The 24,098-nt window shown below is 38.4% G+C and overlaps 1 non-coding gene and 1 pseudogene across 1 annotated transcript; one reads left to right on the top strand and one right to left on the bottom strand.

The window, feature by feature from the left end:
- Positions 1–24,098, bottom strand: part of LOC148550860 (coniferyl alcohol acyltransferase-like) — an 82,825-nt pseudogene that overhangs the window by 43,426 nt on the left and 15,301 nt on the right.
- LOC148550861 (small nucleolar RNA R71) lies at positions 6,725–6,828 on the top strand. Its single transcript, XR_015893390.1, has one exon. It is a non-coding gene; the product is annotated as a small nucleolar RNA R71 (small nucleolar RNA).

The following is a 24,098-nucleotide window of genomic DNA, read 5'->3' as shown; positions in this document are numbered from 1 at the left end:
GGGATTTTTGAATATGTAGGTGGTGTGTGAAATCGTGATCATTCCTTCCTTGGTAACGGCGCTAAAAACTCAATACGCACGTTCATGTTCTTAATTCTGTTTCACAACTTCGTACAACTAACCAGCAAGTGCACTGGGTCGTCCAAGTAATAAACCTTACGTGAGTAAGGGTCGATCCCACGGAGATTGTCGGCTTGAAGCAAGCTATGGTCACCTTGTAAATCTCAGTCAGGCGGATTCAGATAATTATGGTGAATTAATAATATAAATAAACATAAAATAAAGATAGAGATACTTATGTAATTCATTGGTGAGAATTTCAGATAAGCGTATAGAGATGCTTTCGTCCCTCTGAACCTCTGCTTTTCTACTGTCTTCATCCAATCCTTCTTACTCCTTTCCATGGCAAGCTGTATGTTAGCCATCACCGTTGTCAATGGCCACCTGTCCTCTCAGTGAAAATGGTCAAATGCGCTGTCACTGCATGGCTAATCATCTGTCGGTTCTCGATCATACTGGAATAGGATACATTGATCCTTTTGTGTCTGTCACTACGCCCAGCACTCGCGAGTTTGAAGCTCGTCACAGTCATTCAATCCCTGAATCCTACTCGGAATACCACAGACAAGGTTTAGACTTTTCGGATTCTCAAGAATGGCCGTCGATGGGTTCTAACTTATACCACGAAGACACTAATAACTCGGACTCGGTCCCCTGTATTAGATATCCAAGAGATATCCATTCAATCTAAGGTAGAACGGAAGTGGTTGTCAGGCACGCGTTCATAAGTTGAGAATGATGATGACTGTCACGATCATCACATCCATCATATTGAAGTGCGAATGAATATCTTAGAAGCAGAATAAGTTGAATTGAATAGAAAAACAGTAGTACTTTGTATTAATCTTTGAGGAACAGCAGAGCTCCACACCTTAATCTATGGTGTGTAGAAACTCTACCGTTGAAAATACACAAGTGATAAATGTTCAGGCATGGCCGAATGGCCAGCCCTCACAGAAGTCTAAGATAGCATAAAACTAATCAAGGATGATCCAAAGATATAAACATAATAGTAAAAAGACCTATTTATACTAAACTAGTTACTAGGGTTTGCAGAATTGAGTAAATGATGCAGAAATCCACTTTCGGGGCCCACTTGGTGTGTGCTTGGGATGAGCATTGAGCTTCACATGTGTAGAGGTCTTTCTTGGAGTTGAACGCCAGTCTGTAACCTGTTTCTGGCGTTTAACTCCACTTTGCAACCTGTTTCCGGCGTTTAACTCCAGAATGTAGCATAGAACTGGCGTTCAACGCCAGTTTATGTCGTCTATCCTTAATCAAAGTATGAACTATTATATATTGCTGGAAAACCCTGGATGTCTACTTTCCAACGCAATTGAGAGCGTGCTATTTGGAGTTCTGTAGCTCCAGAAAATCTACTTTGAGGGCAGGGAGGTCAGAATCCAACAGCATCTGCAGTCCTTCTTCAACCTCTGAATCTGATTTTTACTTAAGTCCCTCAATTTCAGCCAAAAAATACTTGAAATCACAGAAAAACACACAAACTCATAGTAAAGTCCAGAAATGTGAATTTTAATTAAAAACTAATAAAAATATACTAAAAACTAACTAAATCATACTGAAAACTATGTAAAAACAATGCCAAAAAGCGTATAAATTATCCGCTCATCACAACACCAAACTTAAATTGTTGCTTGTCCCCAAGCAACTGAAAATCAAATAGGATAAAAAGAAGAGAATATACTATAAATTCCAAATTATCAATGAAACTTTGCTCCAATCAGATGAGCGGGACTTGTAGCTTTTTGCCTCTTGAATAGTTTTGGCATCTCACTTTATCCATTGAAGTTTAGAATGATTGGCATCTATAGGAACTTAGAATTCAGATAGTGTTATAGATTCTCCTAGTTCAGTATGTTGATTCTTGAACACAGCTACTTTATGAGTCTTGGCCGTGGCCCTAAGCACTTTGTTTTCCAGTATTACCACCAGATACATAAATGCCACAGACACATAACTGGGTGAACTTTTCAGATTGTGACTCAGCTTTGCTAAAGTCCCCAATTAGAGGTGTCCAGGGTTCTTAAGCACACTCTTCTTTTTGCTTTGGACCTTGACTTTAACCGCTCAGTCTCAAGTTTTCACCTGACACCTTCACGCCACAAGCACATGGTTAGGGACAGCTTGGTTTAGCCGCTTAGGCCAGGATTTTATTCCTTTAGGCCCTCCTATCCACTGATGCTCAAAGCCTTGGATCCTTTTTTATTACCCTTGCCTTTTGGTTTTAAGGGCTATTAGCTTTTTGCTCTTGCCTTTTGGTTTAAAGAGCTTTTGGCTTTTTCTGCTTGCTTTCTCTTTCTCTTTCTCTTTTTTTTGCCATTTTTTTTTCGCAAGCTTTTGTATTCACTGCTTTTTCTTGCTTCAAGAATCATTTTTATGATTTTTCAGATTATCAAATAACATGTCTCCTTTTTCCTTATTCTTCAAGAGCCAACATATTTAACATTCATAAACAACAGCTTCAAAAGACATATGCACTGTTCAAGCATTCATTCAGAAAACAAAAAGTATTGTCACCACATCAAAATAATTAAACTAGTTTCAAGGATGAATTCAAAACCATGTACTTCTTGTTCTTTTGTAATTAAAACATTTTTCATTCAAGAAAGGTGATGGATTTATATTCATAACTTTAAGGCATAGACACTTAGACACTAATGATCATGTAATAAAGACACAAACATAAATAAACATAAAGCCCAAAAATAAAAAAAACAGTAAAATAAGTAAACAAGGAGATTAAGGAATGAGTCCATCTTAGTGAGGGTGGCGTCTTCCTCTTCTTGAAGAACCAATGATGCTTTTGAGCTCCTCTATGTCTCTTCCTTGTCTTTCTTGCTCCTCCCTCATAGCTCTTTGATCTTCTCTAATTTCATGGAGGATGATGGAGTGCTCTTGATGCTCCACCCTTAGTTGTCCCATGTTGGAACTTAATTCTCCTAAGGAAGTGTTGATTTGCTCCCAATAATTCTGTGGAGGAAAATGCATCCCCTGAGACATCTCAGGGATTTCATGGTGAGGAATTTCCTCATGCTCATGTTGAGGTCCATGATCTCTTGTTTGCTCCATCCTTTTCTTAGTGATGGGCTTATCCTCTTCAATGAGGATGTCTCCCTCTATGTCAATTCCAGCTGAATTGCAGAGGTGGCATATGAGGTGAGGAAAGGCTAACCTTGCCCAAGTGGAGGACTTGTCAGCCACCTTGTAAAGTTCTTGAGGTATAATCTCATGAACTTCCACCTCCTCTCCAATCATGATACTATGGATCATGATGGCCCGGTCTATAGTAACTTCAGACCGGTTACTAGTAGGAATGATTGAGCGTTAAATGAACTCTAGCCATCCCCTAGCCACTGGCTTGAGGTCATGCCTTCTTAGTTGAACCGGCTTACCTCTTGAGTCAATTTTTCATTAAGCTCCTTCCTCACATATGTCTATGAGGACTTGGTCCAACCTTTGATCAAAGTTGACCCTTCTTGTGTAGGGGCGTGCGTTCTCTTCCATCATTGGCAAGTTGAACGCCAGCCTTACATTTTCCGGACTGAAATCTAAGTATTTCCCTTGAACCATGGTAAGCCAATGCTTTGGATTCGGGTTCACACTTTGATCATGGTTCCTAGTGATCCATGCGTTTGCATAGAACTCTTGAACCATTAGGATCCCAACTTGTTGAATGGGGTTGGTGAGAACTTCCCAACCTCTCCTTTGGATCTCAAGTCAGATCTCCGGATACTCATTCTTTTTGAGCTTGAAAGGAACCTCAGGGATCACTTTCTTCTTGGCCACAACTTCATAGATGTGGTCTTGATGGACCTTTGAGATGAATCTCTCTATCTCCCATGACTCAGAGGTGGAAGCAATTGCCTTCCCTTTCCTCTTTCTAGAGGTTTCTCTGGCCTTAGGTGCCATGAATGGTTATGGAAAAATAAAAAGCTATGCTTTTACCACACCAAACTTAAAATGGTTGCTCGTCCCCGAGCAAAAGAAGAAAGAAAGAAATAGAAGAAGAAGAAAAATGGAGGAGAGGGAGAGGGAGATGGTTTCGGCTAAGGGGAAGAAGAGATGGTTTTTTTGTGTGAAAATGAAGAGGGAATGAGGGGTTTATATAGGAGTGGGGAGGGGTTTAGGGTTCGGCCATTTAGGGTTGGGTTTGGGAGGGAAATTATTTTGAATTTAAAGGTAGGTGGGGTTTCTGGGGAAGAGAGGATGGATGTGATTGGTGAAGAGGTGATGGGGAAGAGTGATTGAGTTGATTGGTGAGGGGTATTTGGGGAAGAGAGTTATGGAAAGGTGTGAAGAAGAGAGAAGAAGTAGGTGGGGATCCTGTGGGGTCCACAGATCCTGAGGGAATCCTGTGGGATCCACAGATCCTGAGGTGTTTGAGAATTTCTCATCCCTACACCTTTTAGACGTGTAAAATGCCCTATATATGCAATCCTGGCGTTTAACGCCAGACTGCAGCATGTTTCTGGCGTTAAACGCCACTTCCATGCTTGTTTTGGGCATTCAACGCCAGTCTATAGCATGTTTCTGGCGTTGAACGCCAGTGTGGTGCATGTTTCTGGTGTTAAACGCCAGTCTGATGCTTGTTTCTGGCGTTTAACGCCAGCCTTCCTCTGGGTGCAATCCTGGCATTTAAACGCCAGACTGCTGCTTGTTTCTGGCGTTTAATGCCAGTTTCATGCTCTGTTCTGGCGTTAAACACTAGCCAGATGCTCCTTACTGGCGTTTAAATGCCAGTAAGCCCTTCCTCCAGGGTGTGCTGTTTTCAATGCTGTTTTTTCATTCTGTTTTCGATTTTTCAGTAGTTTTTGTGACTCCACATGATCATCAACCTAATAAAATATGAAATAACAAATAAAATAAAAATGATTAAAAAACATTGGGTTGCCTCCCAACAAGCGCTTCTTTAATGTTAATAGCTTGACAGAGAGCTCTCATGGAGCCTCACAGATAATCAGAGCAAGGTTGGGACCTCCCAACACCAAACTTAGAGTTTGGTTGTGGGGGTTCAACACCAAACTTAGAGTTTGGTTGTGGCCTCCCAACACCAAACTTAGAGTTTGACTGTGGGGGCTTTGGTTGACTCTGCAGTGAGAGAAACTTTTCATGCTTCCTCTCCATGGTTACAAAGGGAGATCCTTGAGTTTTAAACACAAGGTAGTCCTCATTCAGTTGAAGGACCAACTCTCCTCTGTCCACATCAATCACAGCTCTTGCTGTGGCTAGGAAGGGTCTTCCAAGGATGATGGATTCATCCCCATCCTTCCCAATGTCTAGGATTATGAAATCAGCAGGGATGTAAAGGCCTTCAACCTTTACTACCACGTCCTCTACTAGTCCATAAGCCTGTTTTCTTGAGTTGTCTGTCATCTCTAATGAGATTCTGGCAGCTTGCACCTCAAAGATTCCCAGTTTCTCCATTACAGAGAGGGGCATGAGGTTTATCCCTGACCCAAGGTCACATAGAGCCTTCTCAAAGGTCATGGTGCCTATGGTACAAGGTATTAAGAACTTTCCAGGATCCTGTTTCTTCTGAGGCAATCTCAGTTGATCCAGATCACTCAGTTCATTGGTGAGCAAGAGAGGTTCATCTTCCCAAGTCTCATTACCAAATAATTTGGCATTCAGCTTCATGATTGCACCAAGGTACTTGGCAACTTGCTCTTCAGTAACATCTTCATTCTCTTCAGAAGAAGAATATTCATCAGAGCTCATGAATGGCATAAAGAGGTTTAATGGAATCTCTATGGTCTCCAGATGAGCCTCAGAGTCCTTCGGTTCCTCAGAGGGGAACTCCTTATTGATCTCTGGACGTCCCAGGAGGTCTTCCTCACTGGGGTTCACGTCCTCTCCCTCCCTTGTAGGTTTGGCCATGATGGTCAATTCAATGGCCTTGCACTCTCCTTTTGGGTTTTCTTCTGTATTGCTTGGGAGAGTACTAGGAGGGATTTCAGTGACTCTTTTACTCAGCTGGCCCACTTGTGCCTCCAAATTTCTAATGGAAGACCTTGTTTCATTCATGAAACTTAGAGTGGCCTTAGATAGATCAGAGACTATATTTGCTAAGCTAGATGGATTCTGCTCAGAACTCTCTGTCTGTTGCTGAGTTGATGATGGAAAAGGCTTGCTATTGCTAAACATGTTTCTTCCACCATTATTAAAGCCTTGTTGAGGCTTTTGTTGATCCTTCCATGAGAAATTTGGATGATTTCTCCATGAGGGATTATAGGTGTTTCCATAGGGTTCACCCATGTAATTCACCTCTGCTATTGCAGGGTTCTCAGGATCATAAGCTTCTTCTTCAGAAGATGCCTCTTTAGTACTGTTGGATGATTCCTTCAATCCATTCAGACTCTGAGAGATTATATTTACTTGCTGAGTCAATATTTTGTTCTGAGCAAATATGGCATTCAGAGCATCAATTTCAAGAACTCCCTTCCTCTGAGGCGTCCCATTACTTACAGGATTCCTCTCAGAAGTGTACATAAACTGGTTATTTGCAACCATGTCAATGAGTTCTTGAGCTTCTGCAGGCGTTTTCTTTAGGTGAATGGATTCACCTGCAGAATGGTCCAGTGACATCTTTGATAGCTCAGACAGACCATCATAGAATATATTCAGGATGGTCCATTCTGAAAGCATGTCAGAATGACACTTTTTGGTCAGTTCCTTATATCTCTCCCAAGCTTCATAGAGGGATTCACCTTCTTTCTATCTGAAGGTTTGAACATCCACTCTAAGCTTACTAAGCTTTTGAGGAGGAAAGAACTTGGCTAGGAAAGCCGTGACCAGCTTATCCCAAGAGTTCAGGCTATCCTTAGGTTGAGAGTCCAACCATATTCTAACTCTGTCTCTCATAGCAAACGGGAAAAGCATAAGCCTGTAGACCTCGGGATCAACCCCATTGGTCTTAACAGTATCACAGATCTGCAAGAATTCAGTTAAGAAATGAAAAGGATCTTCAGATAGAAGTCCATAAAACTTGCAGTTCTGTTGTATCAGAGAAACTAATTGAGGTTTAAGCTCAAAGTTGTTTGCTCCAATGGCAGGGATTGAGATGCTTCTTCCATGTAAATTGGAATTAGGTGCAGTAAAGTCACCAAGCATCCTTCTTGCATTGTTATTATTTTCGGCCATATCTTCTTCTTTTTCGAAAATTTCTGTCAGATTTTCTCCAGAGAGTTGTGCTTTAGCTTCTCTTAGCTTCCTCTTCAGAGTCCTTTCAGGTTCAGGATCAGCTTCAACAAGAATGTTCTTATCCTTGTTTCTGCTCATATGAAAAAGAAGAGAACACAAAAGAAAATATAGAATCCTCTATGTCACAGTATAGAGATTCCTTCATGTGAGTATAAGAAGAGAAGAATGTAAGAAGGAGAAGAGAAAAACTCGAACAAAGAGAGGAAGATGGTGTTCGAATTTTGGGTGGAAGAGAAGTGTTAGTAGATGAATAAATAAATAGAAGGAGGTGAGAAAGAAAAGAATTCGAAAATTTAAATAAAATAAAATAAAAATATTTTAAAATTAAAGTTAAAATTCGAAAATAAAAAATTGAAATTAAATTAAATTAAAATTAAAATAATTAGTTAATTAAAAAGGAAATTTGAAAAAGAGGGAAGGAATTTTTGAAAATTAAAGGTAGAGAGTTAGTTTGGCAGTTTTGAAAAAGATATGATTGATTAAAAGAGATTTGAAATTTGTTTTTGAAAAAGATATGATTGAAACTTAATTTGAAAAAGATTTGAAAAAGAAATTTAAAAAGATTTAATTTTAAAAATTAAAGTTGATTACTTGACTAACAAGAAACTAAAAGATATGATTCTAGAGTTTAAAGATTGAACCTTTCTTACTAGGCAAGTAACAAACTTAATATTTTTGAATCAATCACATTAAATGCTAATAAGATTTTCGAAAATTATGAAAAAGATTTTTGAAAATTAATTTTGAAAAATTCGAAAATTATGAAAGAATAATGAGAAAGATTTGATTTTTTGAAAAAGATTTGAAAAAGATAGAGTTTTTAAAATGAAAATTTGATTTGACTCATAAGAAATAACTAATTTTAAAATTTTTTTGAAAAAGTCAATTCAAATTTTCGAATTTGATGAGAAGAAAAAGAGAAAGATATTTTTTTGATTTTTGAATTTTAATAATGAAAGAGAAAAACATAAAATTGAAATAAATCATGAAAATTATGAATCAAAACTCCTAATGCATGCAAGAACACTTTGAATGTCAAGATGAACACCAAGAACTTATTTTTGAAAAATTTTCAAGAAAAGAAAACATGCAAGACACCAAACTTAAAAATTTTTAATATTTAGACTCTAAGAATTCAAGAATGCATATGAAAAACAAGAAAAGACACAAAACAAGAAAATATGAAGATCAAACAAGAAGACTTGTCAAGAACAACTTGAAGATCATGAAGAATGCAATGCATGAATTTTCGAAAAAATGCAATAAAGAGATAAACATGCAATTGACACCAAACTTAAAATTTGACTCAAGACTTAAACAAGAAACACAAAAATATTTTTGATTTTATGATTTTATAAAAAAAAATTTTGAATTTTCGAAAATTTATTGGAAAAGAAAAATAAGGATCTCAAATTTGACTCAACGCCAGTTTATGTCGTCTATCTTTAATCAAAGCATGAACTATTATATATTGCTGGAAAGCCCTGGATGTCTACTTTCCTACACAATTGAGAACGCGCTATTTGGAGTTCTGTAGCTCCGGAAAATCCACTTTTGAGTGCAGGGAGGTCAGAATCCAACAGCATCTGCAGTCCTTCTTCAACCTCTGAATATGATTTTTGCTCAAGTCCCTCAATTTCAGCCAGAAAATACCTGAAATTACAGAAAAACACACAAACTCATAGTAAAGTCCAAAAATGTGAATTTTAATTAAAAACTAATAAAAATATACTAAAAACTAACTAAATCATACTGAAAACTATGTAAAAACAATGCCAAAAAGCGTATAAATTATCCGCTCATCAGTAGGTAGCCATGACAGTCTCATCGTATGAGAGTGACATGCCGATCGTCGGCCGAAACTCCATCTCGTACCCCTACACATGAAGTTGGCATGTTAATGCCCCGGTTAGTTTTTTAAACCATGCATGAAACAACGTCAATTAGTTACATTTAGAAAATGAACTTGCCAGCGGGATTAGCATCATTGGGGACTCCATGTTTCTTGTCAGTGTGTTCCGCGACCATGGCCTGGGTATAGGCTTGAAAGCCCCACATCCAAGAGTTGCAGTTGTTGCAGGGGGTGTCTGTGGGATATTGCATATCTCCGGCGAAGGGATCCTGCTCAGAATATCACCTGTCTCCATCTTTGGGATCTTAGATGGTCCTTGCCGAGTTAGTTCTGAGCTAAACAAGTTACAGACTTGACTTGTGGTATCCACTTGGGAGAGAGTTGGAAGATGTGCCATGACCTACTAATACAAAGACTCTTGAGCATGCAATTTGTACAGTATACTGTGCATAACATTGCTATAAGTTGGATAAAGTCAAGAATACCTTGTCCCTATGTGTGCGGGCAGGAGCAGTTGTGATTGGGGCCTGGCTGACCCCCACTTTAGGCATGCCAACGCACCAATACGGAAACCCTCCACTTTGCCAAGAAACAACGGTAGTCGGGGCACGTGGCCTAGGAGTAGAGAGGGATTCGTCGATGATGACATCATCGTCATGGCCAGGAGAATTTGGGACTATTACGTCTAACAGGCCACACACTTTGGAATCAAGCTGACCTTTACCCTTTTCGGTTTGGCTAATCAGGTGGGTATGGCCTCCACGTTTGCCCCCTGCATCTGGTCCGGGAGGAGAGAAGCCAAGGTTTGCAGCAAGTCTCAGCGGTTCAGAAAGACCTACAGCCGTGCTAGTGACATTGCTATTCCCGGCCAGAATAGCAGACGATGTTGGCGTCCATACCCCACTGCTGCATCCTGCCTTGGCGGTGAGAATCTGCTTCAGATCCTCCAACGCTGATTGAGTACGCTTCACTCGCCTGGCAATGTCGATTAACCTCCTATCACCTTCGACCATCGTGGCTTCCACTCGCTGCAATAACCCACAACATAACAGGAACACATTCGTTAGTCGTTATCACAAACGATATCTATTTTTCCATTAAATGCTGCAACAAGGCAAACATGTGTCCTTGTTACTATTGTTGGGTGCGCCCTTCTATCCTTCAATGTTTTACTTGTGTTAAAAGAGGTATAATGAGCATGGCTAAATTGGTTGGGTTCTTTATATAGGGTTTTTACATTTTCAGTAAGCTTCCAGAAACAGGAACACCTCATGAACTGTAGTTGCAACAAAAAAAGATCCATCTATGTAAAACAAAAACATTTAGCTGGGTTATGCCAGTCCCAGCCACACTACATGCTTAGCTGAAGATATAGTACACGCATCGGATGAAAGATTTGGGAAGGGATTGCAACTTGGCTGCACAATATTAAATATGCGCTTCAGGAGCATCTTCTCTCCTTCCACGAATCCCTCCGGGTTGACCTCCGCCGTGACAAAAGGTGCAATTGCCTGACCCACCACAAAATCAACACTATCGGTTAGATAGTTAACAGATGCTATGTGAATTTAAAACTAAGATGTTTGATTACTTACGACATCAATAGACAGACCCAAGTTCAAGTTGGTGTCATCGGCCACCGCCACAGAGCTTTCTAATGGCGTCACATGCAACGACGGTTCGACCCTACATGATGAAAAACAATGTTAGCTCCGGAAACCCATTTCTCCTCACCAAACATTTAAATGGCCCACGTCGTGCACGTGTTGGGGCAACGACTTTGAAATCAACTGCAAGGAAACTTTTTGGGCATTCGCCAAAGTAACTACTTACCCTTCCTCTTCAGTCCTTCGATTCAATTAACGTCCCCCCTGGTCCGTCATTGAAGCACCCCTTCAAGAAATTTTTGCTGTGACTAAACACCCAAGCGTTCAGGAATTTTAAGAAAGGAGAATGATTGTACAACTAGGTGGATTGTGATCTAAAGTGATTTGGAAATGACCTTATATATAGCTGGTGTGGAGAGAGAACGAGAACCTGGTAAAGACTTCCCAGTGCCTTCCCAAGTATCTCCCCACGTGCCAATTTGCAAACAACCCCAACCATAGAACATCTTACACTTGCCATTTGTATAGTCGGACCCCTTGCTTGGCTTCACCGAGTAGAATATTGTTAAAAAAATAAATTTTCTTCTCAATTTGCAACCGGATGCCATGTTAGCGAAGTCCAATGACTCCATCGCTACTGTGTAACACTTATGGTTCGACCTAATACACTTGATCAATTGGGCCGAAAAAAATTTATCTCTACCATAGGTGCAATTTTCAACTTTGGTCTACACCTTGAACCATCACATCAACCAATGTACTCAGTGGTCATCATTATTTTGGCACAGAAGCCAGACATACCTGATCGACAATGGGGATCACCTCTGCAACTTCGCCTGCCATATTTCTTCCAGATCACTCTACTTTCGGCGTGAAAGTACCGAGACAGAGGCGATGTGGAACGATCGCGCGCCCCATTTTCAGGAGATGAGGATCCATTGCAAATAAGGACTGTACTTGGATTCTTATCTCCGCAACACAGCGCAAAAAGCAACAATTTCCTTAACTAGCCATTACATCGAACGGGACACGGAAACCTGCAGAACGGGCTCTTTTGGATTTTCATCGGAACCAGAGGCATACAAACGTGTTCAGAAGACTTCATGGTGAGAAGATCTCTTGCAGAAATTGTTTGCGTGCCCATTGCCACACACCTGCAACCTAAATTCTCTAACACTCGCCCAAGGGTATACGCGTGTCTCCTTTAGGGTTAGAGTTTCACCAATGGCCAAATGAAACATCAATTAGAAAAATACCTATTTAGCTGAATACAGAAATTTGTATGCTAAAGACAAAGTTGTATTTAAATTAAAGAAAATACCAACTATATAGTGTGTGTTTGGACTGTAAATTGTCAAAATATTTTGTGAAAAATAGTATTTTTATGGATCCTTTTTGGATTTAAGTAAGTGTGTGCTAACAAAAGTTATGTCTTCCCAACTCTATAACAACATTGATTTTCATAAAGTAAATATTGATTCAAAAACATTAGTTAAAATTACTTTTTGCTACATACTCACTAATGACATTGAATTATTATATAATTTTTTTTTGCATGTTTATTTTTTGTTACATTTATTTGTAAAATATTTTTTTTGTATATTACATTATTGACACTCTTAGTACTCTTCTATATTATGCAAAACTTTGTTACTAGTATTATTAGTTATGGACAATTTTTTTTTGTTTAATTTATTTTACATAATGAGATTAAAAAATAATGTTATAAAAATTTAATAATAAATTTAATGCACACAAATTTTAATTATAAAAATGAGTTTTCCGTGCTTGCGTAGTTGTAAATGGTTTTTTTTTTAAACAGGTTTAATATTGTATGTTTTTGGTACGCTTCGTACTTTTTTCTAGCATGTTACTAGTGTCTGTTTTTGTGCCATGCATGGAGTAATATATAAAATTATATAAAAATTTGTTATTAAATTTTAAATGAAAAATATATATAGTACTTATTATTATAAATATTTTACAATTTAAAAATATTAAAAAAATTAATATTTATTTTAATTAATTTGAATTGATTGAATGGTTAACTCATTTGTGTGCTTAAGCAAGTCTTTGGTGTTCGAATCTTGCCCTTAATAAATAGAGCATCAATATGTAGTGGATTAATCCTAGACTTGCCGAGCTACCAAATCTGTAGACCATAATTGTATGTGTCTTTAAAATGGATTATTTTTTCATTAATAGCAATACTTATGGACTTTTGTCTTTGTTGAAATTTAGTTAGGACAATTTTATTTGTTGGTATCGTTTTCATTCGTGAAGTCAAAACAACATGATCAACGTTGTAACTTGTTAAAACTTCACATTTTATGAAACAATTTTTAAATTTGCAAATTCATAAACTTATGCAGTTACAAAAGTTATTAGAGCGACTAATATTACCTGATAACATGGTGTACTGAAACACCATCGATGTGTATTAGTTAGTGTGAGGAGAAGCCAATAGTAACTTTTGTTATTCAGTATATAATTTTTTCTATTGAAAAATAATTTAATATTTCTTAAATTTAGGGATACATTTTCTTCTAATTTTTTACACTATTTTATTTGACAATACTTACCATTAAAAAAATAGCAAATGACCATACTATACCACAATATATATATGATATGCAAAATAATTTCTTTTCTTGAAATTAATTCTGCTTAGTGAGATAAAATTTGACATATTTCTTATTTTCTTAATCAAATTTAAATTTAAATTTAGAATTGAGTAATGACTCCTTTTTTAAATTACAATAAAAAATAAGTTGGTTAAATGTAAAATATTTAGCATGTATTAATTTCAATCAGTTAAATTTTAATTTCCAAAAATTGGATTAAATATTAAGTATAAACTTAATAATGAGTAATATATATATATATATATATATTCATACATAAATAATAATATCCAATGTATTAATTATTTATTTTTCGATAGAATTATTGTATAATCTACAGAGGATTAATTTATTATTGAAAATTTTTTTCGTAAACTTTGTATTATGTAAAAATAGTGATCTTATTTGTTAATTTTATTTACACAGTTTTTCATAATTTTTTTAATAGGTAATTAACTTAATTAATAATCTTTACTATTGCTTTTATACTAAAAAAATATCAGTTTAAACTACTTACATACTCTTTACTACTTATTAATGAATAAGTAAATAAATATTTGAACTATTATATTTATTGTACTAGATAATGACTTAAGTTACGTATGTTGTATGTTCAATAATATTTTCTATGTATATTTATTAAATATAAGATAAAAAAAATTGTTCAACAAATTATGTAAATAGTCATTACAGGAAAAAAAATTATATATCATATATAATAATCCTTGATATGCATAGTGTCCTATATATATTAAAATTATCTATTTTAATTATGTGAGTTATTGTTGTTTTTTTTTTAATATTTCGTTACATAAAAAAATAATATTTAAAACTGAAAAAGAAATAATTAATTTTTTTTAATCTGAATTAAAAAAAAGTCATGTAAATATATTCAACTTTTACATATCCTAAGTATTATAATATTAAATAGTATAGTTTATGCTATAACAATGACTCAAAATATTAATCCAAGATATATTTGGGCTTATTAAGTCCTCAACGCATGCAAGATCAACTAGAATCCGTTGTTAGGTCCCAAATCCGACTTAGGTTCATTACCTTAAAGGCCCAATGCAGCTGAAGTTCGTATGCCCCTGATGAGCGGATATTTTATACGCTTTTTGGGGTTAATTTCATATAATTTTTAGTATGTTTTAGTTAGTTTTTAGTTTATTTTTATTAGTTTTTAGGAAAAATTCATATTTCTGGACTTTACTATGAGTTGTGTATTTTTCTGTAATTTCAGGTATTTTTCTGGCTGAAATTGAGGGAGCTGAGCAAAAATCTGATTCAGGCTGAAAAAGGACTGCTGATGCTATTGGATTCTGACCTCCCTGCACTCAAAGTAAATTTTCTGGAGCTACAGAACTCGAAATGGCGTACTTCTAATTGCGTTGGAAAGTAGACATCCAGGGCTTTCCAGAAATATATAATAGTACATACTTTGCTCAAGGATAGATGACATAAACTGGCGTTCAACGCCAGTTCTCTGCCCAATTCTGGCGTCCAGCGCCAGAAAAGGATCAAAAGTTGGAGTTCAACGCCAGAAATGGATCCAAACCTAGCGTTGAATGCCCAAAATGGCCTTATGCACGTGAATTGCTTAAGTCTCAGCCCCAGCACACACCAAGTGGGCCCCAGAAGTGAATCTCTATACCATCTGCTATAGTTTACTCATTTTTCTGTAAACCTAGGCTACTAGTTAGTATTTAAACAACTTTTAGAGACTTATTTTGGATCTCATGACATTTAGATCAAAACTTTGTACTCTTTGACGGCATGAGTCTCTAAACCCCATTGTTGGGGGTGAGGAGCTCTGCTGTGTCTTGATGAATTAATGCAAGTATTTCTGTTTTCCATTCAAACATGCGTGTTCCTATCTAAGATATCCATTCGCGCCTAACTATGGAGAAGGTGATGATCAGTGACACTCATCACCTTCCTCAATCCATGAACGTGTGTCTGACAATCACCTCTGTTCTACATCAGATTGAATGAATATCTCTTAGATTCCTTAATCAGAATCTCCGTGGTATAAGCTAGATTGATGGCGGCATTCATGAGAATCCGGAAAGTCTAAACCTTGTCTATGGTATTCCGAGTAGGATTCAGGGATTGAATGACTGTGACGAGCTTCAAACTCGCGAATGCTGGGCGTAGTGACAGACGCAAAAGGAGGGTGAATCCTATTCCAGCACGATCGGGAACCTCAGATGATTAGCCGTGCTGTGACAGAGCATCTGGACCATTTTCACAAGAGGAGGGGATGTAACCATTGACAACGGTGATGCCCCAACACACAGCTTGCCATAGAATGACGTGTGTGTGTGAATCAGAGGACAGAGGAAAGCAGGGATTCAGAAGATAAAGCATCTCCAAAACTCCAACATATTCTCCATTACTGTATAACAAGTAACCTTTAACCCATGCTCTCTTGTTTATTCGTAATTCAACTGATAAATACAATTGACTTCCTGACTAAGAATTGCAAGATAACCATAGATTGCTTCAAACCAACAATCTCCGTGGGATTCGACCCTTACTCACGTAAGGTATTACTTGGACGACCCAGTGCACTTGCTGGTTAGTGGTATGAGTTGTGAAAAGTGTGATTCACAATTCGTGCACCAAGTTTTTGGCGCCGTTTCCGGGGATTGTTCGAGTTTAGATAACTGACGGTTTATTTTGTTGCTTAGATTAGGAAAAATTTCTCTTTTTTTTGTTTAGAGTCTCTTATTATTGTCGTGTTAAAATTTTAGAATCCTTATTTTCTCTTTTTTTTTAAAAAAAAAATCTTTTTCAAAAATAAATTTTCTATTAAATCCTGTGCCAAACTTTAAGTTTGGTGTTTTCTTGTTGATTTTTCTGTGTTTTTCGAAAATTTATTTTGGTTTTCTAAAAATTTTAAGTTTGGTGTTCTTCCTTCATGTTCTTGTGAGTCTTCAAAGTGTTCTTGAGTTTTCCTTGTGTCTTGATCTTAAAATTTTTAAGTTTGGTGTTCCTTGGTGTTTTTTCCTCCAAAAATTTTCGAAAATAAGGAGCATTAAATCTAAAAATTTTAAATCGAGTGCTATCTTATTGCTTTTCTCTCTATTTTAAAGCATCTTTTTCGAAAATCAATTTTTAAAATTCAGATTTTTTTTTCAAAACTTCCTAACCACTTTCTCTCTCCTCAATTTTTCGAAAATCTTCACCCATTTTTATTTATCTTTATCTCATTTTCGAAATAAATAAATAAATAAATAAATAAATAAATAAATAAATAAAAATATTTTCTCTATTTTACATCATCTCTCTTCCTCCATCATGGATCTAAGCGGAAATGAACAGTCCAGGAGGACTCTGGGGTCATATTCTAACCCCTCTACTGCTTCATATGGGAGTAGCATCTGCATACCCTCCATTGGAGTCAGTAGCTTTGAGTTGAATCCTCAGCTCATTATCATGGTGCAGCAAAGTTGCCAGTATTCCGGTCTTCCACAGAAAGAACTTACAGAGTTTCTGGCACAGTTTCTACAGATTGCTGACACAGTACATGATAAAGAAATAGATCAGGATGTCTACAGACTATTACTGTTTCCATTTGCTGTAAAAGATCAAGCTAAGAGGTGGTTGAATAACCAACCTAAGGCCAGCATAAGGACATGGAAACAGCTGACAGAAAAATTCTTAAATCAATACTTTCCCCCAAAACGGATGACACAGCTAAGGCTGGACATCCAAGGCTTTAAACAAGGAGATAATGAATCTCTTTATGATGCCTGGGAGAGATACAGAGAGATGCTACGAAAATGCCCCTCTGAAATGTTTTCAGAGTGGGTTCAGTTAGACATCTTCTACTATGGGCTTGCAGAAGGAGCTCAGATGTCTCTAGATTACTCAGCTGGTGGATCTATCCACATGAGAAAGATAATTGAAGAGGCTCAAGAGCTCATTGATACAGTTGCCAGGAATCAGCATCTGTACCTAAGCAGTGACCCTTCCATGAAAGAAGAGATTAAGACAGTAACTGCTGAACTCAGTCATGTAAAACAAGCTGCTGAATTTAATCAGCAATTGGACTTTCTAACAATGCAGTTAGCCGAATTCAAAGATAGACTACAAGAGACAAGGATGGCTAATATACATATAGAAGACCAGTTTAAGCAAACAAAGCAGCACCTGTCAAGGCAAATAACAGAAGAATGCCAAGCAGTTCAATTAAGAAGTGGGAAAACATTAAATACCCCACCTCAAGGCAGCAAAAAGCTAAGAAATGAGCAAACCACCCAAAATTCACTTGAGGACAGTAAGAGCCCAGGGAAAAGTAATTCTGGAACCAAAACGCCAGAAATTTGGTGGAAGGCTGGCGCTGAACGCCCAGACCATGCTCAGGACTAGCGTTCAACGCCGGAAACAAGGCAGGACTGGCGTTCAACGCCAGAAATAGGCAAGGATCTGGCGTTGAACGCCCAAAATGGGCAAGATCTGGCGCTGAACGCCCAAAATGGGCACAGTTCTGGCGTTCAGACGCCAGGAACAGACAAGGAGCTGGCGTCCAATTTCACTCCAGCTTCTAACCCTGGCACTCAATTGCCAGTGAAGGATCAGACACACACAAATGCTGATAACAACCCCTCTAAAAAGGCTTCTTCAACCACTCCTGTAGGCAATAAACCTGCAGCAACTAAGGTTGAGGAATATAAAGCCAAGATACCTTATCCTCAAAAACTCCGGAAAGAGGAGCAGGATAAGTAATTTGCTCGCTTTGCAGATTATCTCAGGACTCTTGAAATAAAGATTCCATTTGCAGAAGCACTTGAGCAAATACCTTCTTATGCCAAGTTCATGAAAGAGATCTTGAGTCATAAAAAGGATTGGAGAGAAACAGAAAGAGTTCTCCTCACTGAAGAATGCAGTGCAGTCATTCTGAAAAGCTTTCCTGAGAAGCTTAAAGATCCTGGGAGTTTTCTGATACCATGCATATTAGAAGGTCAATGCACCAAGACAGCTTTATGCGATCTTGGGGCAAGCATCAACCTAATACCTGCATCCACTATCAGAAAGCTTGGCTTAACTGAAGAAGTTAAACCAACCCAGATATGTCTCCAACTTGCTGATGGCTCCACTAAATACCCATCAGGCGTGATTGAAGACATGATTGTCAGAGTTGGGCCATTCGCCTTTCCCACTGACTTTGTTGTGCTGGAAATAGAGGAGCACAAGAGTGCTACTCTCATTCTAGGAAGACCCTTCCTAGCAACTGGACGATCCCTCATTGACGTCCAACAGGGGGAAATAACCCTGAGAGTCAATGATGATGAGTTTAAGTTGAATGCTGTCAAAGCCATGCAGCATCCTGACACATCAAAAGACTGTATAAAAGTTGATCTTATTGACTCTTTAGTAGAAGAGATCAACATGGCTGAGAGTCTCGAATCAGAGTTGGAAGACATCTTTAAAGATGTTCAACCTGATTTGGAGGATTCAGAGGACATGAAAGAGCCTTTGAAATCTCTTATGGAAGAGGAAAAATCTCCTAAACCCGAGCTCAAGCCATTACCACCATCCTTGAAATATGCATTTCTGGGAGAAGGTGACACTTTTCCAGTGATCATAAGCTCTGCTTTAAATTCACAGGAAGAGGAAGCACTTATTCAAGTGCTAAGGACACACAAGACAGCTCTTGGGTGGTCCATAGGTGACCTTAAGGGCATAAGCCCAGCTAGATGCATACACAAAATCTTATTGGAGGATAATGCTAAACCAGTGGTTCAACCACAGAGACGGCTAAATCCAGCCATGAAGGAAGTGGTGCAGAAAGAGGTCACCAAATTACTAGAGGCTGGGATTATTTATCCTATTTCTGATAGCCCCTGGGTGAGCCCTGTCCAAGTCGTCCCAAAAAAGGGAGGCATGACAGTGATTCATAATGAAAAAAATGAACTGGTTCCTACAAGAACAGTTACAGGGTGGCGCATATGTATTGACTACAGAAGGCTCAATACAGCCACCAGAAAGGATCATTTTCCTTTACCATTCATAGACCAGATGCTAGAAAGACTAGCAGGTCATGATTATTACTGCTTTTTGGACGGCTACTCAGGCTATAACCAGATTGCAGTAGATCCTCAGGATCAAGAGAAAACAGCATTCACATGTCCATCTGGAGTGTTTGCTTATAGAAGGATGCCATTTGGGCTGTGTAATGCGCCTGCAACCTTCCAGAGATGCATGCTCTCTATTTTCTCTGATATGGTGGAAAAATTTCTGGAAGTCTTCATGGATGACTTCTCAGTATATGGAGACTCATTCAGCTCCTGTCTTGATCACCTGAAACTTGTTTTGAAAAAATGCCAAGAAACCAACCTAGTTTTAAACTGGAAAAAATGTCACTTCATGGTGACTGAAGGGATTGTTCTTGGGCATAAAATCTCAAACAAGGGAATAGAGGTGGATCAAGCAAAAATAGAGGTAATTGAAAAATTACCACCACCTGCCAATGTTAAGGCAATCAGAAGCTTTCTAGGGCATGCAGGATTCTATAGGAGGTTTATAAAGGATTTTTCAAAAATCGCAAAACCTCTAAGCAATCTGCTAGCTACTGACACACCATTTGTGTTTGACACAGAGTGCCTGCAGGCGTTTGAAACGCTGAAAGCTAAGCTGGTCACAGCACCAGTTATTTCTGCACTAGACTGGACATTACCATTTGAGCTAATGTGTGATGCCAGTGATCACGCCATTGGTGCAGTGTTGGGACAGAGGCATGACAAGCTTCTGCACGTCATTTATTACGCTAGTCGCATTTTAAATGATGCCCAGAAAAATTACACAACCACAGAAAAAGAATTACTTGCAGTGGTTTACGCCATTGACAAGTTCAGATCATACTTAGTAGGATCAAAAGTGTTGTGTATACTGATCATGCTGCTCTTAAATATCTACTCACAAAGCAGGATTCAAAACCCAGGCTCATCAGATGGGTGTTGCTTCTGCAAGAGTTTGATATAGAAATAAGAGACAGAAAAGGGACAGAGAACCAAGTGGCTAATCATCTGTCCCGGATAGAGCCAGTAGAAGGGACGCCCCTCCCCTCTCTTGAGATCTCTGAGACTTTTTCGGATGAGCATTTATTTTCCATTCAGGAAACACCATGGTTTGCCGATATTGCAAACTATAAAGCTGCAAGGTTCATACCCAAGGAGTACAACAGGATACAAAAGAAGAAATTAATTACTGATGCAAAGTACTATTTGTGGGATGAACCTTATCTCTTTAAGAGATGTGCAGACAGAATAATCCGTAGGTGTGTGCCTAGAGAAGAAGCACAGAAGATCCTGTGGCATTGCCATGGATCTCAATATGGAGGCCATTTCGGAGGTGAGCGAACAGCCACCAAGGTCCTCCAATGTGGCTTCTATTGGCCCACACTCTATAAAGATTCCCGAGAGTTTGTACGTAACTGTGACAGTTGCTAAAGAGCTGGTAATCTGCCTCATGGTTACGCCATGCCTCAACAAGGAATCTTGGAAATTGAGTTGTTTGATGTATGGGGAATTGACTTCATGGGACCTTTCCCACCATCATACTCAAACACTTATATTCTGGTGGCAGTTGACTATGTATCAAAATGGGTTGAGGCCATTGCCACACCCACCAATGATACTAAAACAGTGCTGAAGTTCCTCCAGAAACATATCTTTAGCAGGTTTGGTGTCCCTAGAGTACTAATCAGTGATGGGGGCACTCACTTCTGCAATAAACAGCTTTACTCTGCCATGGTTCGGTATAGAATTCGCCATAAGGTGGCTACTCCATATCATCCACAAACTAATGGTCAAGCTGAAGTCTCTAACAGAGAATTAAAGAGAATCCTAGAACGAACAGTAAGTACCCGTAGAAAGGATTGGGCAAGGAGCTTGGATGATGCTCTGTGGGCTTACAGAACAGCATTCAAGACCCCTATAGGGACCTCTCCATACCAACTTGTGTATGGTAAGGCATGTCACCTGCCCGTGGAACTGGAACATAAAGCCTATTGGGCAACCAGATTCCTGAACTTTGATGCCAAATTAGCAGGAGAAAAAAGATTGCTCCAGCTAAATGAGCTAGAGGAATTCAGATTCACAGCTTTCGAAAATGCCAAGCTTTATAAAGAGAAATCAAAAAAATGGCATGACAGAAAGCTGTCATCTAGAATCTTTGAGCCAGGACAGAAGGTTTTGCTGTTCAACTCTAGACTCAGGCTATTCCCCGGGAAATTGAAATCCCGGTGGAGGGGACCATACGTGATTACAAGTGTATCACCATATGGTTATGTGGAGCTTCAAGATATTGATTCTGATAAGAGGTTCATTGTCAATGGACAGAGAATCAAGCACTATCTTGAAGGCAACGTTGAGCAAGAATGCTCAAGGCTGAAGCTAGACTAAAAGCTCAGCAAGGTCCAGCTAAAGACAATAAAGAAGCGCTTGCTGGGAGGCAACCCAGCCATGGGGCATTAATCCTCTAAGAATTTTGCCCTATTTCTATTTTTATTTTTATTTGTTTATATAGAGTTCATTGATGACAAGGTAAAGAATCAATTGCATAAGTTCACAGGGTTACAGAAGGAATCTGCACACAAAACAGAGAAAAAGAGCTCACTGGCAAGAAAACGCCAGTAAGAGCCTATTTTGGGCGTTCAGCACCCAAAAGGGGCAGCCAGTGGGCGCTGAATGCCAGTAAGGGTAGCAATCTGGCGTTCAACGCCAGAAAAGGGCAACAACTGGGCGTTGAATGCCCAGGAGATCAGAATTTGGGCGTTGAACGCCCAAAACAGGTAGTGTTTGGGCGTTCAAACGCCAGGATGGCAGGGAGGAGGCAAACTCATTTTTCTTCATATTTTTTCATTCTAATCTTGATTTTCATACTTCAATTCATGATTTCTTGCATAAACATGTTAAGAACCCTGATTTCTAAAATCCCTAATTTCTAAAAATCCTACTTTAAAAATATCAAATGTATCTTAATCCATAAGCACCAAGCCTCTTTGCAAATTCAATCCAACTCTTTTCAAATCCTATTTTCAAAACAAATCTAATTTTTTTCCAACTAATATCTTTCTCAAATCTCCACATTATCTTTTTCAAAATCTAGATTTATCTTTTTCAAAAATCTTTCATATCTTTTCAATTTTAAACTATATCCTCTCTTATCATATCTTCTATCTTATCTTTTCCAAATCAGTCTTTTTTATCATATCTTTATCTCTTTTTTCGAAAACCCACCCTCCCTCCCTTTAAATTTGGGTTCGGCCTCTCTCCCCTTCCATCAACAATTGCACCTAGCTCTCCTTTTATCCCTCTCCTTTCTTTTCTTTTGCTTGAGGACAAGCAAACCTCTAAGTTTGGTGTGTTTATCCGCGATCACTAAGATCATGGCTCCTAAAGGAAAACAACCCACTCCAAGAGGCAAGAAAGAGAGCGTTCCAAAACCACTTTGGAATCAAGGGAAGTTCTTATCTAAAGAACATTCAGACCATTATAACAAAATAATGGGTCTAAGATCAGTGATCCCAGAAGTTAGATTCGATCTGAAAGAAGATGAATATCCGGAGATCCAGGAGCAAATTCGAATCAGGAACTGGGAAGTCCTAGCTAATCCTGAAACGAAAGTGGGAAGGAATATGGTCCAGGAGTTCTATGCTAATATGTGGCAGACTGACAAGCAAAAACTATCTGGAACTGCTTTCTATGAATATCGGACCATGGTCAGAGGAAAGATTGTTCATACCATCCCTGACAAGATCAGAGAGATCTTAAAGCTACCTCAGCTGAAAGATGATCCAGACTCCTTCAACAGGAGAATGATGAGAACAGACAAGGGCCTGGATAAGATTCTAGAGGACATATGTATCCCTGGAGCCAGGTGGACCACCAACACAAAGGGTGTCCCAAATCAACTCAAGAGAGAAGATCTCAAACCAGTCGCCAGAGGATGGCTGGACTTCATTGGGCACTCTCTGTTACCTACTAGCAACCGTTCTGAAGTCACAGTTAAAAGAGCAGTGATGATCCATTGCATCATGATGGGAAAAGAAGTGGAAGTTCATCAGCTGATCTCAGCTGAACTCTACAAAATTGCTAACAAAAATTCTAAAGAAGCCAGATTGGGGTAAGGATGAGAATAACTGAGTATATCTCAGTTGAGAAACCAATCACCAAAGCATCAATGGAAAAACAACAAGCACAGGATGATCCCACCAAGAAGAAAACACAGGAATCTCTCCCAGAAATCCCTCAATCTGAATACTGGGAGTATCTTGAGACGTCTGTTACCAAGATACGGGAGGCTATGGAACAAATAATAAAAGAACAGAAGGAGCACAGTCAAATTTCACCTATATGTTTAAAGAACAAGAGGAGCAAGGGCATGACTTGAGGGACTTGAAGCGCCAGAAGTTATCTCTTGAAGGACCAAGCACCCCAAAGATCCGAGGAACACCCGTTTCCCAGAACTAAGGTTGTTAAATTCCAATTTCTACTTTAACTCTGTGATAGTGTCGTTATAAAAGTTCACCTTAGGAGTCATATAGTAGTAATTAGTATCTATTTTGATTTTATCTCTAATTAAGCCATAGTTTATTTTTCTCATCATCAGCAAACATGAATAAAATAGTAGATCTTTTGAATAAGAGGCAATAAAATTTCGAGTTTTAATAAGAGAAATTCTAATTAGTTACATGTGGTGGCAATACTTTCTGTCTTCTGA

The sequence above is a fragment of the Arachis ipaensis genome, chromosome B7, assembly GCF_059453495.1.
Source record: "Arachis ipaensis isolate K30076 ecotype BB chromosome B7, ASM5945349v1, whole genome shotgun sequence".
In the NCBI taxonomy this organism is placed as follows: domain Eukaryota; kingdom Viridiplantae; phylum Streptophyta; class Magnoliopsida; order Fabales; family Fabaceae; genus Arachis; species Arachis ipaensis.
The sequence above is the reverse complement of the archived record's forward strand: the minus strand, read 5'-3'. Positions and strand labels throughout refer to the sequence as shown.